The sequence below is a fragment of the Hyla sarda genome, unplaced genomic scaffold, assembly GCF_029499605.1.
Source record: "Hyla sarda isolate aHylSar1 unplaced genomic scaffold, aHylSar1.hap1 scaffold_3309, whole genome shotgun sequence".
In the NCBI taxonomy this organism is placed as follows: Eukaryota; Metazoa; Chordata; class Amphibia; order Anura; family Hylidae; genus Hyla; species Hyla sarda.
Genome location: NW_026610053.1, coordinates 1 through 19,698, shown reverse-complemented (window position 1 = coordinate 19,698; position 19,698 = coordinate 1). Strand labels below are relative to the sequence as shown.

The following is a 19,698-nucleotide window of genomic DNA, read 5'->3' as shown; positions in this document are numbered from 1 at the left end:
TCACTCGCTCACTAAGTCAGTCTCTCTCTCTCTCTCTCTTTTTCTTTTTATATATATTTTTTTCCGTCTTCTTCTTCTTCTTCTTCTTCTTCTTCTTCTTCAGACCCTGTCATAGCACTAATGCCTTTCCAATACCACCAGCAGATGGAGACACTCCATTGCAACATTGGTTGTGAGCAGCAGTTTCTAAAAACAAATGCCTCATGGCGGATTTCCCATCCATCAATGGATGGTAAATTTTGTTTTTATCATTCACTGACCACAGAAACCAATGCATGGTCAAGCAACAGCAATGACACACCCTTGTGTATAGGCATGAGACCCTCATGTCATTTAACAGGATTCAGCACCACCCACAAGACAGCTACCTGTCATGTCATGTCAAACCTGCACAGGTGTGCTAGATTATTATTATTTAGTTTTATTTTATTTTTTTACACCAATCAGTGTGCAAACATGGTCATTAAAACGCTAAATGAATAGACGTTCATAAACCAGTCAGTGCAACTCATCATTTTGGTCTCCAATTCTCAAACTCAAATTCTCACCCACGGAGGATTAAATGAGAATCTTTCTTGTTTAACACTGGAATGGGGTGGTGCACTGTTCACTACCCGAAGATACTGCCACATCGGGTCAATGCATAGGGCGACAGAAGCAAGCTTCCAAATCAGCTCCCTTTCTCAAAAATCCATTTAATTTATGGTCCCCAGATAGGGAACGTATGTATCAGTATGTGCTCACAAGTCACCCAAGTGCAAGTATTCACACAAAAAAAAACGTGCCTCAGGATGCGATCTGTCGCAAGATCCTTTCTTTTTTTACACTTGATCTAAGCCAAAAGGCCTAGAGGGGATAACCGGGAAAGGGGTGGACCCAACCATGTCCCCTTCATGAGCACTCACATTACTCATAGGAATGGAAGGAAGGCTGGCAGCCAACCAGCCTCCCATACACTTTCTGGGTGGGTGGCAGTCAGCCACCCATACATACATACAGCACAGGCTAAACCCACATCATCACTTAAAAAAAGGACAGGCGACCATTGCACTCTGATGGAGCATTTAGCAATGCAATCCATAGCCTGGCTTTTGCCTGAACCCCCATCACTCCTCCTCTTGCATATAAGACAATATTTCAGATCTGCATATGAAAACAACACGCCTACCTTTGTTGCACATAGCTGCCTGCCTGTCTCTAGTTACCCCACTGGCTGTAGCTGCGTCCCTTCCGACATGGAATAACACCAACTGTAACGATAAACTGAAAATTAACAGTATAAACCTGCATCATTTTGGACTCTGGTATTTGCTGAATCCGGGTGACCTGACAATCGATGGTGGTGCCGCTGGTGATTCTGGCCTTCTTGAAATCTGTTGGGCCTATGTGTTAGCTCACACATCACTTGGGTATCCATGGTAACTACCACAACATGGTCATCTGCAGTTTACATCTAGCCCGTGGCATTGAATGGCATTTTAAAAGTGCTAAGGGTCCTGGTGCAATAATCCTCCCATGAGGATCAGCCTCAACGGCTTTGTAGATTGCACTCATGTCAGCAACTCCATATACATTTTTTTTTCTTCATGCTTCTTTCTTCATCCTTTTTTCTTTCTGTCATTCAGACTTTCATTCATTCGATCTCTCTCACTCACTTGCTTTAACTCATTTGTTCTCACTCACTCACTCACTCACTCAATCACTCACTCACTCATTCACTCTCACTCACTCTCACTCTCTCACTCACTTGCTCACTAAGTCAGTCTCTCTCTCTCTCTCTCTTTTTCTTTTTATATATATTTTTTTCCGTCTTCTTCTTCTTCTTCTTCTTCTTCTTCTTCAGACCCTGTCATAGCACTAATGCCTTTCCAATACCACCAGCAGATGGAGACACTCCATTGCAACATTGGTTGTGAGCAGCAGTTTCTAAAAACAAATGCCTCATGGCGGATTTCCCATCCATCAATGGATGGTAAATTTTGTTTTTATCATTCACTGACCACAGAAACCAATGCATGGTCAAGCAACAGCAATGACACACCCTTGTGTATAGGCATGAGACCCTCATGTCATTTAACAGGATTCAGCACCACCCACAAGACAGCTACCTGTCATGTCATGTCAAACCTGCACAGGTGTGCTAGATTATTATTATTTAGTTTTATTTTATTTTTTTACACCAATCAGTGTGCAAACATGGTCATTAAAACGCTAAATGAATAGACGTTCATAAACCAGTCAGTGCAACTCATCATTTTGGTCTCCAATTCTCAAACTCAAATTCTCACCCACGGAGGATTAAATGAGAATCTTTCTTGTTTAACACTGGAATGGGGTGGTGCACTGTTCACTACCCGAAGATACTGCCACATCGGGTCAATGCATAGGGCGACAGAAGCAAGCTTCCAAATCAGCTCCCTTTCTCAAAAATCCATTTAATTTATGGTCCCCAGATAGGGAACGTATGTATCAGTATGTGCTCACAAGTCACCCAAGTGCAAGTATTCACACAAAAAAAAACGTGCCTCAGGATGCGATCTGTCGCAAGATCCTTTCTTTTTTTACACTTGATCTAAGCCAAAAGGCCTAGAGGGGATAACCGGGAAAGGGGTGGACCCAACCATGTCCCCTTCATGAGCACTCACATTACTCATAGGAATGGAAGGAAGGCTGGCAGCCAACCAGCCTCCCATACACTTTCTGGGTGGGTGGCAGTCAGCCACCCATACATACATACAGCACAGGCTAAACCCACATCATCACTTAAAAAAAGGACAGGCGACCATTGCACTCTGATGGAGCATTTAGCAATGCAATCCATAGCCTGGCTTTTGCCTGAACCCCCATCACTCCTCCTCTTGCATATAAGACAATATTTCAGATCTGCATATGAAAACAACACGCCTACCTTTGTTGCACATAGCTGCCTGCCTGTCTCTAGTTACCCCACTGGCTGTAGCTGCGTCCCTTCCGACATGGAATAACACCAACTGTAACGATAAACTGAAAATTAACAGTATAAACCTGCATCATTTTGGACTCTGGTATTTGCTGAATCCGGGTGACCTGACAATCGATGGTGGTGCCGCTGGTGATTCTGGCCTTCTTGGAATCTGTTGGGCCTATGTGTTAGCTCACACATCACTTGGGTATCCATGGTAACTACCACAACATGGTCATCTGCAGTTTACATCTAGCCCGTGGCATTGAATGGCATTTTAAAAGTGCTAAGGGTCCTGGTGCAATAATCCTCCCATGAGGATCAGCCTCAACGGCTTTGTAGATTGCACTCATGTCAGCAACTCCATATACATTTTTTTTTCTTCATGCTTCTTTCTTCATCCTTTTTTCTTTCTGTCATTCAGACTTTCATTCATTCGATCTCTCTCACTCACTTGCTTTAACTCATTTGTTCTCACTCACTCACTCACTCAATCACTCACTCACTCATTCACTCTCACTCACTCTCACTCTCTCACTCACTCGCTCACTAAGTCAGTCTCTCTCTCTCTCTCTCTTTTTCTTTTTATATATATTTTTTTCCGTCTTCTTCTTCTTCTTCTTCTTCTTCTTCAGACCCTGTCATAGCACTAATGCCTTTCCAATACCACCAGCAGATGGAGACACTCCATTGCAACATTGGTTGTGAGCAGCAGTTTCTAAAAACAAATGCCTCATGGCGGATTTCCCATCCATCAATGGATGGTAAATTTTGTTTTTATCATTCACTGACCACAGAAACCAATGCATGGTCAAGCAACAGCAATGACACACCCTTGTGTATAGGCATGAGACCCTCATGTCATTTAACAGGATTCAGCACCACCCACAAGACAGCTACCTGTCATGTCATGTCAAACCTGCACAGGTGTGCTAGATTATTATTATTTAGTTTTATTTTATTTTTTTACACCAATCAGTGTGCAAACATGGTCATTAAAACGCTAAATGAATAGACGTTCATAAACCAGTCAGTGCAACTCATCATTTTGGTCTCCAATTCTCAAACTCAAATTCTCACCCACGGAGGATTAAATGAGAATCTTTCTTGTTTAACACTGGAATGGGGTGGCACTGTTCACTACCCGAAGATACTGCCACATCGGGTCAATGCATAGGGCGACAGAAGCAAGCTTCCAAATCAGCTCCCTTTCTCAAAAATCCATTTAATTTATGGTCCCCAGATAGGGAACGTATGTATCAGTATGTGCTCACAAGTCACCCAAGTGCAAGTATTCACACAAAAAAAAACGTGCCTCAGGATGCGATCTGTCGCAAGATCCTTTCTTTTTTTACACTTGATCTAAGCCAAAAGGCCTAGAGGGGATAACCGGGAAAGGGGTGGACCCAACCATGTCCCCTTCATGAGCACTCACATTACTCATAGGAATGGAAGGAAGGCTGGCAGCCAACCAGCCTCCCATACACTTTCTGGGTGGGTGGCAGTCAGCCACCCATACATACATACAGCACAGGCTAAACCCACATCATCACTTAAAAAAAGGACAGGCGACCATTGCACTCTGATGGAGCATTTAGCAATGCAATCCATAGCCTGGCTTTTGCCTGAACCCCCATCACTCCTCCTCTTGCATATAAGACAATATTTCAGATCTGCATATGAAAACAACACGCCTACCTTTGTTGCACATAGCTGCCTGCCTGTCTCTAGTTACCCCACTGGCTGTAGCTGCGTCCCTTCCGACATGGAATAACACCAACTGTAACGATAAACTGAAAATTAACAGTATAAACCTGCATCATTTTGGACTCTGGTATTTGCTGAATCCGGGTGACCTGACAATCGATGGTGGTGCCGCTGGTGATTCTGGCCTTCTTGGAATCTGTTGGGCCTATGTGTTAGCTCACACATCACTTGGGTATCCATGGTAACTACCACAACATGGTCATCTGCAGTTTACATCTAGCCCGTGGCATTGAATGGCATTTTAAAAGTGCTAAGGGTCCTGGTGCAATAATCCTCCCATGAGGATCAGCCTCAACGGCTTTGTAGATTGCACTCATGTCAGCAACTCCATATACATTTTTTTTTCTTCATGCTTCTTTCTTCATCCTTTTTTCTTTCTGTCATTCAGACTTTCATTCATTCGATCTCTCTCACTCACTTGCTTTAACTCATTTGTTCTCACTCACTCACTCACTCACTCATCATCACTCACTCACTCATTCACTCTCACTCACTCTCACTCTCTCACTCACTCGCTCACTAAGTCAGTCTCTCTCTCTCTCTCTCTTTTTCTTTTTATATATATTTTTTTCCGTCTTCTTCTTCTTCTTCTTCTTCTTCTTCAGACCCTGTCATAGCACTAATGCCTTTCCAATACCACCAGCAGATGGAGACACTCCATTGCAACATTGGTTGTGAGCAGCAGTTTCTAAAAACAAATGCCTCATGGCGGATTTCCCATCCATCAATGGATGGTAAATTTTGTTTTTATCATTCACTGACCACAGAAACCAATGCATGGTCAAGCAACAGCAATGACACACCCTTGTGTATAGGCATGAGACCCTCATGTCATTTAACAGGATTCAGCACCACCCACAAGACAGCTACCTGTCATGTCATGTCAAACCTGCACAGGTGTGCTAGATTATTATTATTTAGTTTTATTTTATTTTTTTACACCAATCAGTGTGCAAACATGGTCATTAAAACGCTAAATGAATAGACGTTCATAAACCAGTCAGTGCAACTCATCATTTTGGTCTCCAATTCTCAAACTCAAATTCTCACCCACGGAGGATTAAATGAGAATCTTTCTTGTTTAACACTGGAATGGGGTGGTGCACTGTTCACTACCCGAAGATACTGCCACATCGGGTCAATGCATAGGGCGACAGAAGCAAGCTTCCAAATCAGCTCCCTTTCTCAAAAATCCATTTAATTTATGGTCCCCAGATAGGGAACGTATGTATCAGTATGTGCTCACAAGTCACCCAAGTGCAAGTATTCACACAAAAAAAAACGTGCCTCAGGATGCGATCTGTCGCAAGATCCTTTCTTTTTTTACACTTGATCTAAGCCAAAAGGCCTAGAGGGGATAACCGGGAAAGGGGTGGACCCAACCATGTCCCCTTCATGAGCACTCACATTACTCATAGGAATGGAAGGAAGGCTGGCAGCCAACCAGCCTCCCATACACTTTCTGGGTGGGTGGCAGTCAGCCACCCATACATACATACAGCACAGGCTAAACCCACATCATCACTTAAAAAAAGGACAGGCGACCATTGCACTCTGATGGAGCATTTAGCAATGCAATCCATAGCCTGGCTTTTGCCTGAACCCCCATCACTCCTCCTCTTGCATATAAGACAATATTTCAGATCTGCATATGAAAACAACACGCCTACCTTTGTTGCACATAGCTGCCTGCCTGTCTCTAGTTACCCCACTGGCTGTAGCTGCGTCCCTTCCGACATGGAATAACACCAACTGTAACGATAAACTGAAAATTAACAGTATAAACCTGCATCATTTTGGACTCTGGTATTTGCTGAATCCGGGTGACCTGACAATCGATGGTGGTGCCGCTGGTGATTCTGGCCTTCTTGGAATCTGTTGGGCCTATGTGTTAGCTCACACATCACTTGGGTATCCATGGTAACTACCACAACATGGTCATCTGCAGTTTACATCTAGCCCGTGGCATTGAATGGCATTTTAAAAGTGCTAAGGGTCCTGGTGCAATAATCCTCCCATGAGGATCAGCCTCAACGGCTTTGTAGATTGCACTCATGTCAGCAACTCCATATACATTTTTTTTTCTTCATGCTTCTTTCTTCATCCTTTTTTCTTTCTGTCATTCAGACTTTCATTCATTCGATCTCTCTCACTCACTTGCTTTAACTCATTTGTTCTCACTCACTCACTCACTCACTCAATCACTCACTCACTCATTCACTCTCACTCACTCTCACTCTCTCACTCACTCGCTCACTAAGTCAGTCTCTCTCTCTCTCTCTCTTTTTCTTTTTATATATATTTTTTTCCGTCTTCTTCTTCTTCTTCTTCTTCTTCTTCAGACCCTGTCATAGCACTAATGCCTTTCCAATACCACCAGCAGATGGAGACACTCCATTGCAACATTGGTTGTGAGCAGCAGTTTCTAAAAACAAATGCCTCATGGCGGATTTCCCATCCATCAATGGATGGTAAATTTTGTTTTTATCATTCACTGACCACAGAAACCAATGCATGGTCAAGCAACAGCAATGACACACCCTTGTGTATAGGCATGAGACCCTCATGTCATTTAACAGGATTCAGCACCACCCACAAGACAGCTACCTGTCATGTCATGTCAAACCTGCACAGGTGTGCTAGATTATTATTATTTAGTTTTATTTTATTTTTTTACACCAATCAGTGTGCAAACATGGTCATTAAAACGCTAAATGAATAGACGTTCATAAACCAGTCAGTGCAACTCATCATTTTGGTCTCCAATTCTCAAACTCAAATTCTCACCCACGGAGGATTAAATGAGAATCTTTCTTGTTTAACACTGGAATGGGGTGGTGCACTGTTCACTACCCGAAGATACTGCCACATCGGGTCAATGCATAGGGCGACAGAAGCAAGCTTCCAAATCAGCTCCCTTTCTCAAAAATCCATTTAATTTATGGTCCCCAGATAGGGAACGTATGTATCAGTATGTGCTCACAAGTCACCCAAGTGCAAGTATTCACACAAAAAAAAATGTGCCTCAGGATGCGATCTGTCGCAAGATCCTTTCTTTTTTTACACTTGATCTAAGCCAAAAGGCCTAGAGGGGATAACCGGGAAAGGGGTGGACCCAACCATGTCCCCTTCATGAGCACTCACATTACTCATAGGAATGGAAGGAAGGCTGGCAGCCAACCAGCCTCCCATACACTTTCTGGGTGGGTGGCAGTCAGCCACCCATACATACATACAGCACAGGCTAAACCCACATCATCACTTAAAAAAAGGACAGGCGACCATTGCACTCTGATGGAGCATTTAGCAATGCAATCCATAGCCTGGCTTTTGCCTGAACCCCCATCACTCCTCCTCTTGCATATAAGACAATATTTCAGATCTGCATATGAAAACAACACGCCTACCTTTGTTGCACATAGCTGCCTGCCTGTCTCTAGTTACCCCACTGGCTGTAGCTGCGTCCCTTCCGACATGGAATAACACCAACTGTAACGATAAACTGAAAATTAACAGTATAAACCTGCATCATTTTGGACTCTGGTATTTGCTGAATCCGGGTGACCTGACAATCGATGGTGGTGCCGCTGGTGATTCTGGCCTTCTTGGAATCTGTTGGGCCTATGTGTTAGCTCACACATCACTTGGGTATCCATGGTAACTACCACAACATGGTCATCTGCAGTTTACATCTAGCCCGTGGCATTGAATGGCATTTTAAAAGTGCTAAGGGTCCTGGTGCAATAATCCTCCCATGAGGATCAGCCTCAACGGCTTTGTAGATTGCACTCATGTCAGCAACTCCATATACATTTTTTTTTCTTCATGCTTCTTTCTTCATCCTTTTTTCTTTCTGTCATTCAGACTTTCATTCATTCGATCTCTCTCACTCACTTGCTTTAACTCATTTGTTCTCACTCACTCACTCACTCACTCAATCACTCACTCACTCATTCACTCTCACTCACTCGCTCACTAAGTCAGTCTCTCTCTCTCTCTCTCTTTTTCTTTTTATATATATTTTTTTTCCGTCTTCTTCTTCTTCTTCTTCTTCTTCTTCAGACCCTGTCATAGCACTAATGCCTTTCCAATACCACCAGCAGATGGAGACACTCCATTGCAACATTGGTTGTGAGCAGCAGTTTCTAAAAACAAATGCCTCATGGCGGATTTCCCATCCATCAATGGATGGTAAATTTTGTTTTTATCATTCACTGACCACAGAAACCAATGCATGGTCAAGCAACAGCAATGACACACCCTTGTGTATAGGCATGAGACCCTCATGTCATTTAACAGGATTCAGCACCACCCACAAGACAGCTACCTGTCATGTCATGTCAAACCTGCACAGGTGTGCTAGATTATTATTATTTAGTTTTATTTTATTTTTTTACACCAATCAGTGTGCAAACATGGTCATTAAAACGCTAAATGAATAGACGTTCATAAACCAGTCAGTGCAACTCATCATTTTGGTCTCCAATTCTCAAACTCAAATTCTCACCCACGGAGGATTAAATGAGAATCTTTCTTGTTTAACACTGGAATGGGGTGGTGCACTGTTCACTACCCGAAGATACTGCCACATCGGGTCAATGCATAGGGCGACAGAAGCAAGCTTCCAAATCAGCTCCCTTTCTCAAAAATCCATTTAATTTATGGTCCCCAGATAGGGAACGTATGTATCAGTATGTGCTCACAAGTCACCCAAGTGCAAGTATTCACACAAAAAAAAACGTGCCTCAGGATGCGATCTGTCGCAAGATCCTTTCTTTTTTTACACTTGATCTAAGCCAAAAGGCCTAGAGGGGATAACCGGGAAAGGGGTGGACCCAACCATGTCCCCTTCATGAGCACTCACATTACTCATAGGAATGGAAGGAAGGCTGGCAGCCAACCAGCCTCCCATACACTTTCTGGGTGGGTGGCAGTCAGCCACCCATACATACATACAGCACAGGCTAAACCCACATCATCACTTAAAAAAAGGACAGGCGACCATTGCACTCTGATGGAGCATTTAGCAATGCAATCCATAGCCTGGCTTTTGCCTGAACCCCCATCACTCCTCCTCTTGCATATAAGACAATATTTCAGATCTGCATATGAAAACAACACGCCTACCTTTGTTGCACATAGCTGCCTGCCTGTCTCTAGTTACCCCACTGGCTGTAGCTGCGTCCCTTCCGACATGGAATAACACCAACTGTAACGATAAACTGAAAATTAACAGTATAAACCTGCATCATTTTGGACTCTGGTATTTGCTGAATCCGGGTGACCTGACAATCGATGGTGGTGCCACTGGTGATTCTGGCCTTCTTGGAATCTGTTGGGCCTATGTGTTAGCTCACACATCACTTGGGTATCCATGGTAACTACCACAACATGGTCATCTGCAGTTTACATCTAGCCCGTGGCATTGAATGGCATTTTAAAAGTGCTAAGGGTCCTGGTGCAATAATCCTCCCATGAGGATCAGCCTCAACGGCTTTGTAGATTGCACTCATGTCAGCAACTCCATATACATTTTTTTTTCTTCATGCTTCTTTCTTCATCCTTTTTTCTTTCTGTCATTCAGACTTTCATTCATTCGATCTCTCTCACTCACTTGCTTTAACTCATTTGTTCTCACTCACTCACTCACTCACTCAATCACTCACTCACTCATTCACTCTCACTCACTCTCACTCTCTCACTCACTCGCTCACTAAGTCAGTCTCTCTCTCTCTCTCTCTTTTTCTTTTTATATATATTTTTTTCCGTCTTCTTCTTCTTCTTCTTCTTCTTCTTCTTCTTCTTCTTCAGACCCTGTCATAGCACTAATGCCTTTCCAATACCACCAGCAGATGGAGACACTCCATTGCAACATTGGTTGTGAGCAGCAGTTTCTAAAAACAAATGCCTCATGGCGGATTTCCCATCCATCAATGGATGGTAAATTTTGTTTTTATCATTCACTGACCACAGAAACCAATGCATGGTCAAGCAACAGCAATGACACACCCTTGTGTATAGGCATGAGACCCTCATGTCATTTAACAGGATTCAGCACCACCCACAAGACAGCTACCTGTCATGTCATGTCAAACCTGCACAGGTGTGCTAGATTATTATTATTTAGTTTTATTTTATTTTTTTACACCAATCAGTGTGCAAACATGGTCATTAAAACGCTAAATGAATAGACGTTCATAAACCAGTCAGTGCAACTCATCATTTTGGTCTCCAATTCTCAAACTCAAATTCTCACCCACGGAGGATTAAATGAGAATCTTTCTTGTTTAACACTGGAATGGGGTGGTGCACTGTTCACTACCCGAAGATACTGCCACATCGGGTCAATGCATAGGGCGACAGAAGCAAGCTTCCAAATCAGCTCCCTTTCTCAAAAATCCATTTAATTTATGGTCCCCAGATAGGGAACGTATGTATCAGTATGTGCTCACAAGTCACCCAAGTGCAAGTATTCACACAAAAAAAAACGTGCCTCAGGATGCGATCTGTCGCAAGATCCTTTCTTTTTTTACACTTGATCTAAGCCAAAAGGCCTAGAGGGGATAACCGGGAAAGGGGTGGACCCAACCATGTCCCCTTCATGAGCACTCACATTACTCATAGGAATGGAAGGAAGGCTGGCAGCCAACCAGCCTCCCATACACTTTCTGGGTGGGTGGCAGTCAGCCACCCATACATACATACAGCACAGGCTAAACCCACATCATCACTTAAAAAAAGGACAGGCGACCATTGCACTCTGATGGAGCATTTAGCAATGCAATCCATAGCCTGGCTTTTGCCTGAACCCCCATCACTCCTCCTCTTGCATATAAGACAATATTTCAGATCTGCATATGAAAACAACACGCCTACCTTTGTTGCACATAGCTGCCTGCCTGTCTCTAGTTACCCCACTGGCTGTAGCTGCGTCCCTTCCGACATGGAATAACACCAACTGTAACGATAAACTGAAAATTAACAGTATAAACCTGCATCATTTTGGACTCTGGTATTTGCTGAATCCGGGTGACCTGACAATCGATGGTGGTGCCGCTGGTGATTCTGGCCTTCTTGGAATCTGTTGGGCCTATGTGTTAGCTCACACATCACTTGGGTATCCATGGTAACTACCACAACATGGTCATCTGCAGTTTACATCTAGCCCGTGGCATTGAATGGCATTTTAAAAGTGCTAAGGGTCCTGGTGCAATAATCCTCCCATGAGGATCAGCCTCAACGGCTTTGTAGATTGCACTCATGTCAGCAACTCCATATACATTTTTTTTTCTTCATGCTTCTTTCTTCATCCTTTTTTCTTTCTGTCATTCAGACTTTCATTCATTCGATCTCTCTCACTCACTTGCTTTAACTCATTTGTTCTCACTCACTCACTCACTCACTCACTCAATCACTCACTCACTCATTCACTCTCACTCACTCTCACTCTCTCACTCACTCGCTCACTAAGTCAGTCTCTCTCTCTCTCTCTCTTTTTCTTTTTATATATATTTTTTTCCGTCTTCTTCTTCTTCTTCTTCTTCTTCTTCTTCAGACCCTGTCATAGCACTAATGCCTTTCCAATACCACCAGCAGATGGAGACACTCCATTGCAACATTGGTTGTGAGCAGCAGTTTCTAAAAACAAATGCCTCATGGCGGATTTCCCATCCATCAATGGATGGTAAATTTTGTTTTTATCATTCACTGACCACAGAAACCAATGCATGGTCAAGCAACAGCAATGACACACCCTTGTGTATAGGCATGAGACCCTCATGTCATTTAACAGGATTCAGCACCACCCACAAGACAGCTACCTGTCATGTCATGTCAAACCTGCACAGGTGTGCTAGATTATTATTATTTAGTTTTATTTTATTTTTTTACACCAATCAGTGTGCAAACATGGTCATTAAAACGCTAAATGAATAGACGTTCATAAACCAGTCAGTGCAACTCATCATTTTGGTCTCCAATTCTCAAACTCAAATTCTCACCCACGGAGGATTAAATGAGAATCTTTCTTGTTTAACACTGGAATGGGGTGGTGCACTGTTCACTACCCGAAGATACTGCCACATCGGGTCAATGCATAGGGCGACAGAAGCAAGCTTCCAAATCAGCTCCCTTTCTCAAAAATCCATTTAATTTATGGTCCCCAGATAGGGAACGTATGTATCAGTATGTGCTCACAAGTCACCCAAGTGCAAGTATTCACACAAAAAAAAACGTGCCTCAGGATGCGATCTGTCGCAAGATCCTTTCTTTTTTTACACTTGATCTAAGCCAAAAGGCCTAGAGGGGATAACCGGGAAAGGGGTGGACCCAACCATGTCCCCTTCATGAGCACTCACATTACTCATAGGAATGGAAGGAAGGCTGGCAGCCAACCAGCCTCCCATACACTTTCTGGGTGGGTGGCAGTCAGCCACCCATACATACATACAGCACAGGCTAAACCCACATCATCACTTAAAAAAAGGACAGGCGACCATTGCACTCTGATGGAGCATTTAGCAATGCAATCCATAGACTGGCTTTTGCCTGAACCCCCATCACTCCTCCTCTTGCATATAAGACAATATTTCAGATCTGCATATGAAAACAACACGCCTACCTTTGTTGCACATAGCTGCCTGCCTGTCTCTAGTTACCCCACTGGCTGTAGCTGCGTCCCTTCCGACATGGAATAACACCAACTGTAACGATAAACTGAAAATTAACAGTATAAACCTGCATCATTTTGGACTCTGGTATTTGCTGAATCCGGGTGACCTGACAATCGATGGTGGTGCCGCTGGTGATTCTGGCCTTCTTGGAATCTGTTGGGCCTATGTGTTAGCTCACACATCACTTGGGTATCCATGGTAACTACCACAACATGGTCATCTGCAGTTTACATCTAGCCCGTGGCATTGAATGGCATTTTAAAAGTGCTAAGGGTCCTGGTGCAATAATCCTCCCATGAGGATCAGCCTCAACGGCTTTGTAGATTGCACTCATGTCAGCAACTCCATATACATTTTTTTTTCTTCATGCTTCTTTCTTCATCCTTTTTTCTTTCTGTCATTCAGACTTTCATTCATTCGATCTCTCTCACTCACTTGCTTTAACTCATTTGTTCTCACTCACTCACTCACTCAATCACTCACTCACTCATTCACTCTCACTCACTCTCACTCTCTCACTCACTCGCTCACTAAGTCAGTCTCTCTCTCTCTCTCTCTTTTTCTTTTTATATATATTTTTTTCCGTCTTCTTCTTCTTCTTCTTCTTCTTCTTCTTCAGACCCTGTCATAGCACTAATGCCTTTCCAATACCACCAGCAGATGGAGACACTCCATTGCAACATTGGTTGTGAGCAGCAGTTTCTAAAAACAAATGCCTCATGGCGGATTTCCCATCCATCAATGGATGGTAAATTTTGTTTTTATCATTCACTGACCACAGAAACCAATGCATGGTCAAGCAACAGCAATGACACACCCTTGTGTATAGGCATGAGACCCTCATGTCATTTAACAGGATTCAGCACCACCCACAAGACAGCTACCTGTCATGTCATGTCAAACCTGCACAGGTGTGCTAGATTATTATTATTTAGTTTTATTTTATTTTTTTACACCAATCAGTGTGCAAACATGGTCATTAAAACGCTAAATGAATAGACGTTCATAAACCAGTCAGTGCAACTCATCATTTTGGTCTCCAATTCTCAAACTCAAATTCTCACCCACGGAGGATTAAATGAGAATCTTTCTTGTTTAACACTGGAATGGGGTGGTGCACTGTTCACTACCCGAAGATACTGCCACATCGGGTCAATGCATAGGGCGACAGAAGCAAGCTTCCAAATCAGCTCCCTTTCTCAAAAATCCATTTAATTTATGGTCCCCAGATAGGGAACGTATGTATCAGTATGTGCTCACAAGTCACCCAAGTGCAAGTATTCACACAAAAAAAAACGTGCCTCAGGATGCGATCTGTCGCAAGATCCTTTCTTTTTTTTACACTTGATCTAAGCCAAAAGGCCTAGAGGGGATAACCGGGAAAGGGGTGGACCCAACCATGTCCCCTTCATGAGCACTCACATTACTCATAGGAATGGAAGGAAGGCTGGCAGCCAACCAGCCTCCCATACACTTTCTGGGTGGGTGGCAGTCAGCCACCCATACATACATACAGCACAGGCTAAACCCACATCATCACTTAAAAAAAGGACAGGCGACCATTGCACTCTGATGGAGCATTTAGCAATGCAATCCATAGCCTGGCTTTTGCCTGAACCCCCATCACTCCTCCTCTTGCATATAAGACAATATTTCAGATCTGCATATGAAAACAACACGCCTACCTTTGTTGCACATAGCTGCCTGCCTGTCTCTAGTTACCCCACTGGCTGTAGCTGCGTCCCTTCCGACATGGAATAACACCAACTGTAACGATAAACTGAAAATTAACAGTATAAACCTGCATCATTTTGGACTCTGGTATTTGCTGAATCCGGGTGACCTGACAATCGATGGTGGTGCCGCTGGTGATTCTGGCCTTCTTGGAATCTGTTGGGCCTATGTGTTAGCTCACACATCACTTGGGTATCCATGGTAACTACCACAACATGGTCATCTGCAGTTTACATCTAGCCCGTGGCATTGAATGGCATTTTAAAAGTGCTAAGGGTCCTGGTGCAATAATCCTCCCATGAGGATCAGCCTCAACGGCTTTGTAGATTGCACTCATGTCAGCAACTCCATATACATTTTTTTTTCTTCATGCTTCTTTCTTCATCCTTTTTTCTTTCTGTCATTCAGACTTTCATTCATTCGATCTCTCTCACTCACTTGCTTTAACTCATTTGTTCTCACTCACTCACTCACTCACTCAATCACTCACTCACTCATTCACTCTCACTCACTCTCACTCTCTCACTCACTCGCTCACTAAGTCAGTCTCTCTCTCTCTCTCTCTTTTTCTTTTTATATATATTTTTTTCCGTCTTCTTCTTCTTCTTCTTCTTCTTCAGACCCTGTCATAGCACTAATGCCTTTCCAATACCACCAGCAGATGGAGACACTCCATTGCAACATTGGTTGTGAGCAGCAGTTTCTAAAAACAAATGCCTCATGGCGGATTTCCCATCCATCAATGGATGGTAAATTTTGTTTTTATCATTCACTGACCACAGAAACCAATGCATGGTCAAGCAACAGCAATGACACACCCTTGTGTATAGGCATGAGACCCTCATGTCATTTAACAGGATTCAGCACCACCCACAAGACAGCTACCTGTCATGTCATGTCAAACCTGCACAGGTGTGCTAGATTATTATTATTTAGTTTTATTTTATTTTTTTACACCAATCAGTGTGCAAACATGGTCATTAAAACGCTAAATGAATAGACGTTCATAAACCAGTCAGTGCAACTCATCATTTTGGTCTCCAATTCTCAAACTCAAATTCTCACCCACGGAGGATTAAATGAGAATCTTTCTTGTTTAACACTGGAATGGGGTGGTGCACTGTTCACTACCCGAAGATACTGCCACATCGGGTCAATGCATAGGGCGACAGAAGCAAGCTTCCAAATCAGCTCCCTTTCTCAAAAATCCATTTAATTTATGGTCCCCAGATAGGGAACGTATGTATCAGTATGTGCTCACAAGTCACCCAAGTGCAAGTATTCACACAAAAAAAAACGTGCCTCAGGATGCGATCTGTCGCAAGATCCTTTCTTTTTTTACACTTGATCTAAGCCAAAAGGCCTAGAGGGGATAACCGGGAAAGGGGTGGACCCAACCATGTCCCCTTCATGAGCACTCACATTACTCATAGGAATGGAAGGAAGGCTGGCAGCCAACCAGCCTCCCATACACTTTCTGGGTGGGTGGCAGTCAGCCACCCATACATACATACAGCACAGGCTAAACCCACATCATCACTTAAAAAAAGGACAGGCGACCATTGCACTCTGATGGAGCATTTAGCAATGCAATCCATAGCCTGGCTTTTGCCTGAACCCCCATCACTCCTCCTCTTGCATATAAGACAATATTTCAGATCTGCATATGAAAACAACACGCCTACCTTTGTTGCACATAGCTGCCTGCCTGTCTCTAGTTACCCCACTGGCTGTAGCTGCGTCCCTTCCGACATGGAATAACACCAACTGTAACGATAAACTGAAAATTAACAGTATAAACCTGCATCATTTTGGACTCTGGTATTTGCTGAATCCGGGTGACCTGACAATCGATGGTGGTGCCGCTGGTGATTCTGGCCTTCTTGGAATCTGTTGGGCCTATGTGTTAGCTCACACATCACTTGGGTATCCATGGTAACTACCACAACATGGTCATCTGCAGTTTACATCTAGCCCGTGGCATTGAATGGCATTTTAAAAGTGCTAAGGGTCCTGGTGCAATAATCCTCCCATGAGGATCAGCCTCAACGGCTTTGTAGATTGCACTCATGTCAGCAACTCCATATACATTTTTTTTTCTTCATGCTTCTTTCTTCATCCTTTTTTCTTTCTGTCATTCAGACTTTCATTCATTCGATCTCTCTCACTCACTTGCTTTAACTCATTTGTTCTCACTCACTCACTCACTCAATCACTCACTCACTCATTCACTCTCACTCACTCTCACTCTCTCACTCACTCGCTCACTAAGTCAGTCTCTCTCTCTCTCTCTCTCTCTTTTTCTTTTTATATATATTTTTTTCCGTCTTCTTCTTCTTCTTCTTCTTCTTCAGACCCTGTCATAGCACTAATGCCTTTCCAATACCACCAGCAGATGGAGACACTCCATTGCAACATTGGTTGTGAGCAGCAGTTTCTAAAAACAAATGCCTCATGGCGGATTTCCCATCCATCAATGGATGGTAAATTTTGTTTTTATCATTCACTGACCACAGAAACCAATGCATGGTCAAGCAACAGCAATGACACACCCTTGTGTATAGGCATGAGACCCTCATGTCATTTAACAGGATTCAGCACCACCCACAAGACAGCTACCTGTCATGTCATGTCAAACCTGCACAGGTGTGCTAGATTATTATTATTTAGTTTTATTTTATTTTTTTACACCAATCAGTGTGCAAACATGGTCATTAAAACGCTAAATGAATAGACGTTCATAAACCAGTCAGTGCAACTCATCATTTTGGTCTCCAATTCTCAAACTCAAATTCTCACCCACGGAGGATTAAATGAGAATCTTTCTTGTTTAACACTGGAATGGGGTGGTGCACTGTTCACTACCCGAAGATACTGCCACATCGGGTCAATGCATAGGGCGACAGAAGCAAGCTTCCAAATCAGCTCCCTTTCTCAAAAATCCATTTAATTTATGGTCCCCAGATAGGGAACGTATGTATCAGTATGTGCTCACAAGTCACCCAAGTGCAAGTATTCACACAAAAAAAAACGTGCCTCAGGATGCGATCTGTCGCAAGATCCTTTCTTTTTTTTACACTTGATCTAAGCCAAAAGGCCTAGAGGGGATAACCGGGAAAGGGGTGGACCCAACCATGTCCCCTTCATGAGCACTCACATTACTCATAGGAATGGAAGGAAGGCTGGCAGCCAACCAGCCTCCCATACACTTTCTGGGTGGGTGGCAGTCAGCCACCCATACATACATACAGCACAGGCTAAACCCACATCATCACTTAAAAAAAGGACAGGCGACCATTGCACTCTGATGGAGCATTTAGCAATGCAATCCATAGCCTGGCTTTTGCCTGAACCCCCATCACTCCTCCTCTTGCATATAAGACAATATTTCAGATCTGCATATGAAAACAACACGCCTACCTTTGTTGCACATAGCTGCCTGCCTGTCTCTAGTTACCCCACTGGCTGTAGCTGCGTCCCTTCCGACATGGAATAACACCAACTGTAACGATAAACTGAAAATTAACAGTATAAACCTGCATCATTTTGGACTCTGGTATTTGCTGAATCCGGGTGACCTGACAATCGATGGTGGTGCCGCTGGTGATTCTGGCCTTCTTGGAATCTGTTGGGCCTATGTGTTAGCTCACACATCACTTGGGTATCCATGGTAACTACCACAACATGGTCATCTGCAGTTTACATCTAGCCCGTGGCATTGAATGGCATTTTAAAAGTGCTAAGGGTCCTGGTGCAATAATCCTCCCATGAGGATCAGCCTCAACGGCTTTGTAGATTGCACTCATGTCAGCAACTCCATATACATTTTTTTTTCTTCATGCTTCTTTCTTCATCCTTTTTTCTTTCTGTCATTCAGACTTTCATTCATTCGATCTCTCTCACTCACTTGCTTTAACTCATTTGTTCTCACTCACTCACTCACTCACTCAATCACTCACTCACTCATTCACTCTCACTCACTCTCACTCTCTCACTCACTCGCTCACTAAGTCAGTCTCTCTCTCTCTCTCTCTTTTTCTTTTTATATATATTTTTTTCCGTCTTCTTCTTCTTCTTCTTCTTCTTCAGACCCTGTCATAGCACTAATGCCTTTCCAATACCACCAGCAGATGGAGACACTCCATTGCAACATTGGTTGTGAGCAGCAGTTTCTAAAAACAAATGCCTCATGGCGGATTTCCCATCCATCAATGGATGGTAAATTTTGTTTTTATCATTCACTGACCACAGAAACCAATGCATGGTCAAGCAACAGCAATGACACACCCTTGTGTATAGGCATGAGACCCTCATGTCATTTAACAGGATTCAGCACCACCCACAAGACAGCTACCTGTCATGTCATGTCAAACCTGCACAGGTGTGCTAGATTATTATTATTTAGTTTTATTTTATTTTTTTACACCAATCAGTGTGCAAACATGGTCATTAAAACGCTAAATGAATAGACGTTCATAAACCAGTCAGTGCAACTCATCATTTTGGTCTCCAATTCTCAAACTCAAATTCTCACCCACGGAGGATTAAATGAGAATCTTTCTTGTTTAACACTGGAATGGGGTG

General features: G+C 43.2%; 11 pseudogenes; all 11 read right to left on the bottom strand.

The window, feature by feature from the left end:
* Nucleotides 1-593: 593 nt before the first annotated feature.
* LOC130330268 (U2 spliceosomal RNA) lies at nt 594-857 on the bottom strand (annotated as a pseudogene).
* A 1,476-nt stretch (nt 858-2,333) lies between these two features.
* LOC130330267 (U2 spliceosomal RNA) lies at nt 2,334-2,597 on the bottom strand (annotated as a pseudogene).
* A 1,467-nt stretch (nt 2,598-4,064) lies between these two features.
* On the bottom strand, nt 4,065-4,328 carry LOC130330271 (U2 spliceosomal RNA; annotated as a pseudogene).
* Nucleotides 4,329-5,803: 1,475 nt separating this feature from the next.
* On the bottom strand, nt 5,804-6,067 carry LOC130330266 (U2 spliceosomal RNA; annotated as a pseudogene).
* Nucleotides 6,068-7,540: 1,473 nt separating this feature from the next.
* On the bottom strand, nt 7,541-7,804 carry LOC130330265 (U2 spliceosomal RNA; annotated as a pseudogene).
* A 1,456-nt stretch (nt 7,805-9,260) lies between these two features.
* On the bottom strand, nt 9,261-9,524 carry LOC130330276 (U2 spliceosomal RNA; annotated as a pseudogene).
* A 1,485-nt stretch (nt 9,525-11,009) lies between these two features.
* LOC130330275 (U2 spliceosomal RNA) lies at nt 11,010-11,273 on the bottom strand (annotated as a pseudogene).
* A 1,480-nt stretch (nt 11,274-12,753) lies between these two features.
* Nucleotides 12,754-13,017, bottom strand: LOC130330273 (U2 spliceosomal RNA; annotated as a pseudogene).
* A 1,472-nt stretch (nt 13,018-14,489) lies between these two features.
* On the bottom strand, nt 14,490-14,754 carry LOC130330270 (U2 spliceosomal RNA; annotated as a pseudogene).
* A 1,470-nt stretch (nt 14,755-16,224) lies between these two features.
* On the bottom strand, nt 16,225-16,488 carry LOC130330272 (U2 spliceosomal RNA; annotated as a pseudogene).
* Nucleotides 16,489-17,958: 1,470 nt separating this feature from the next.
* Nucleotides 17,959-18,223, bottom strand: LOC130330269 (U2 spliceosomal RNA; annotated as a pseudogene).
* Between the last annotated feature and the right edge of the window lie 1,475 nt (nt 18,224-19,698).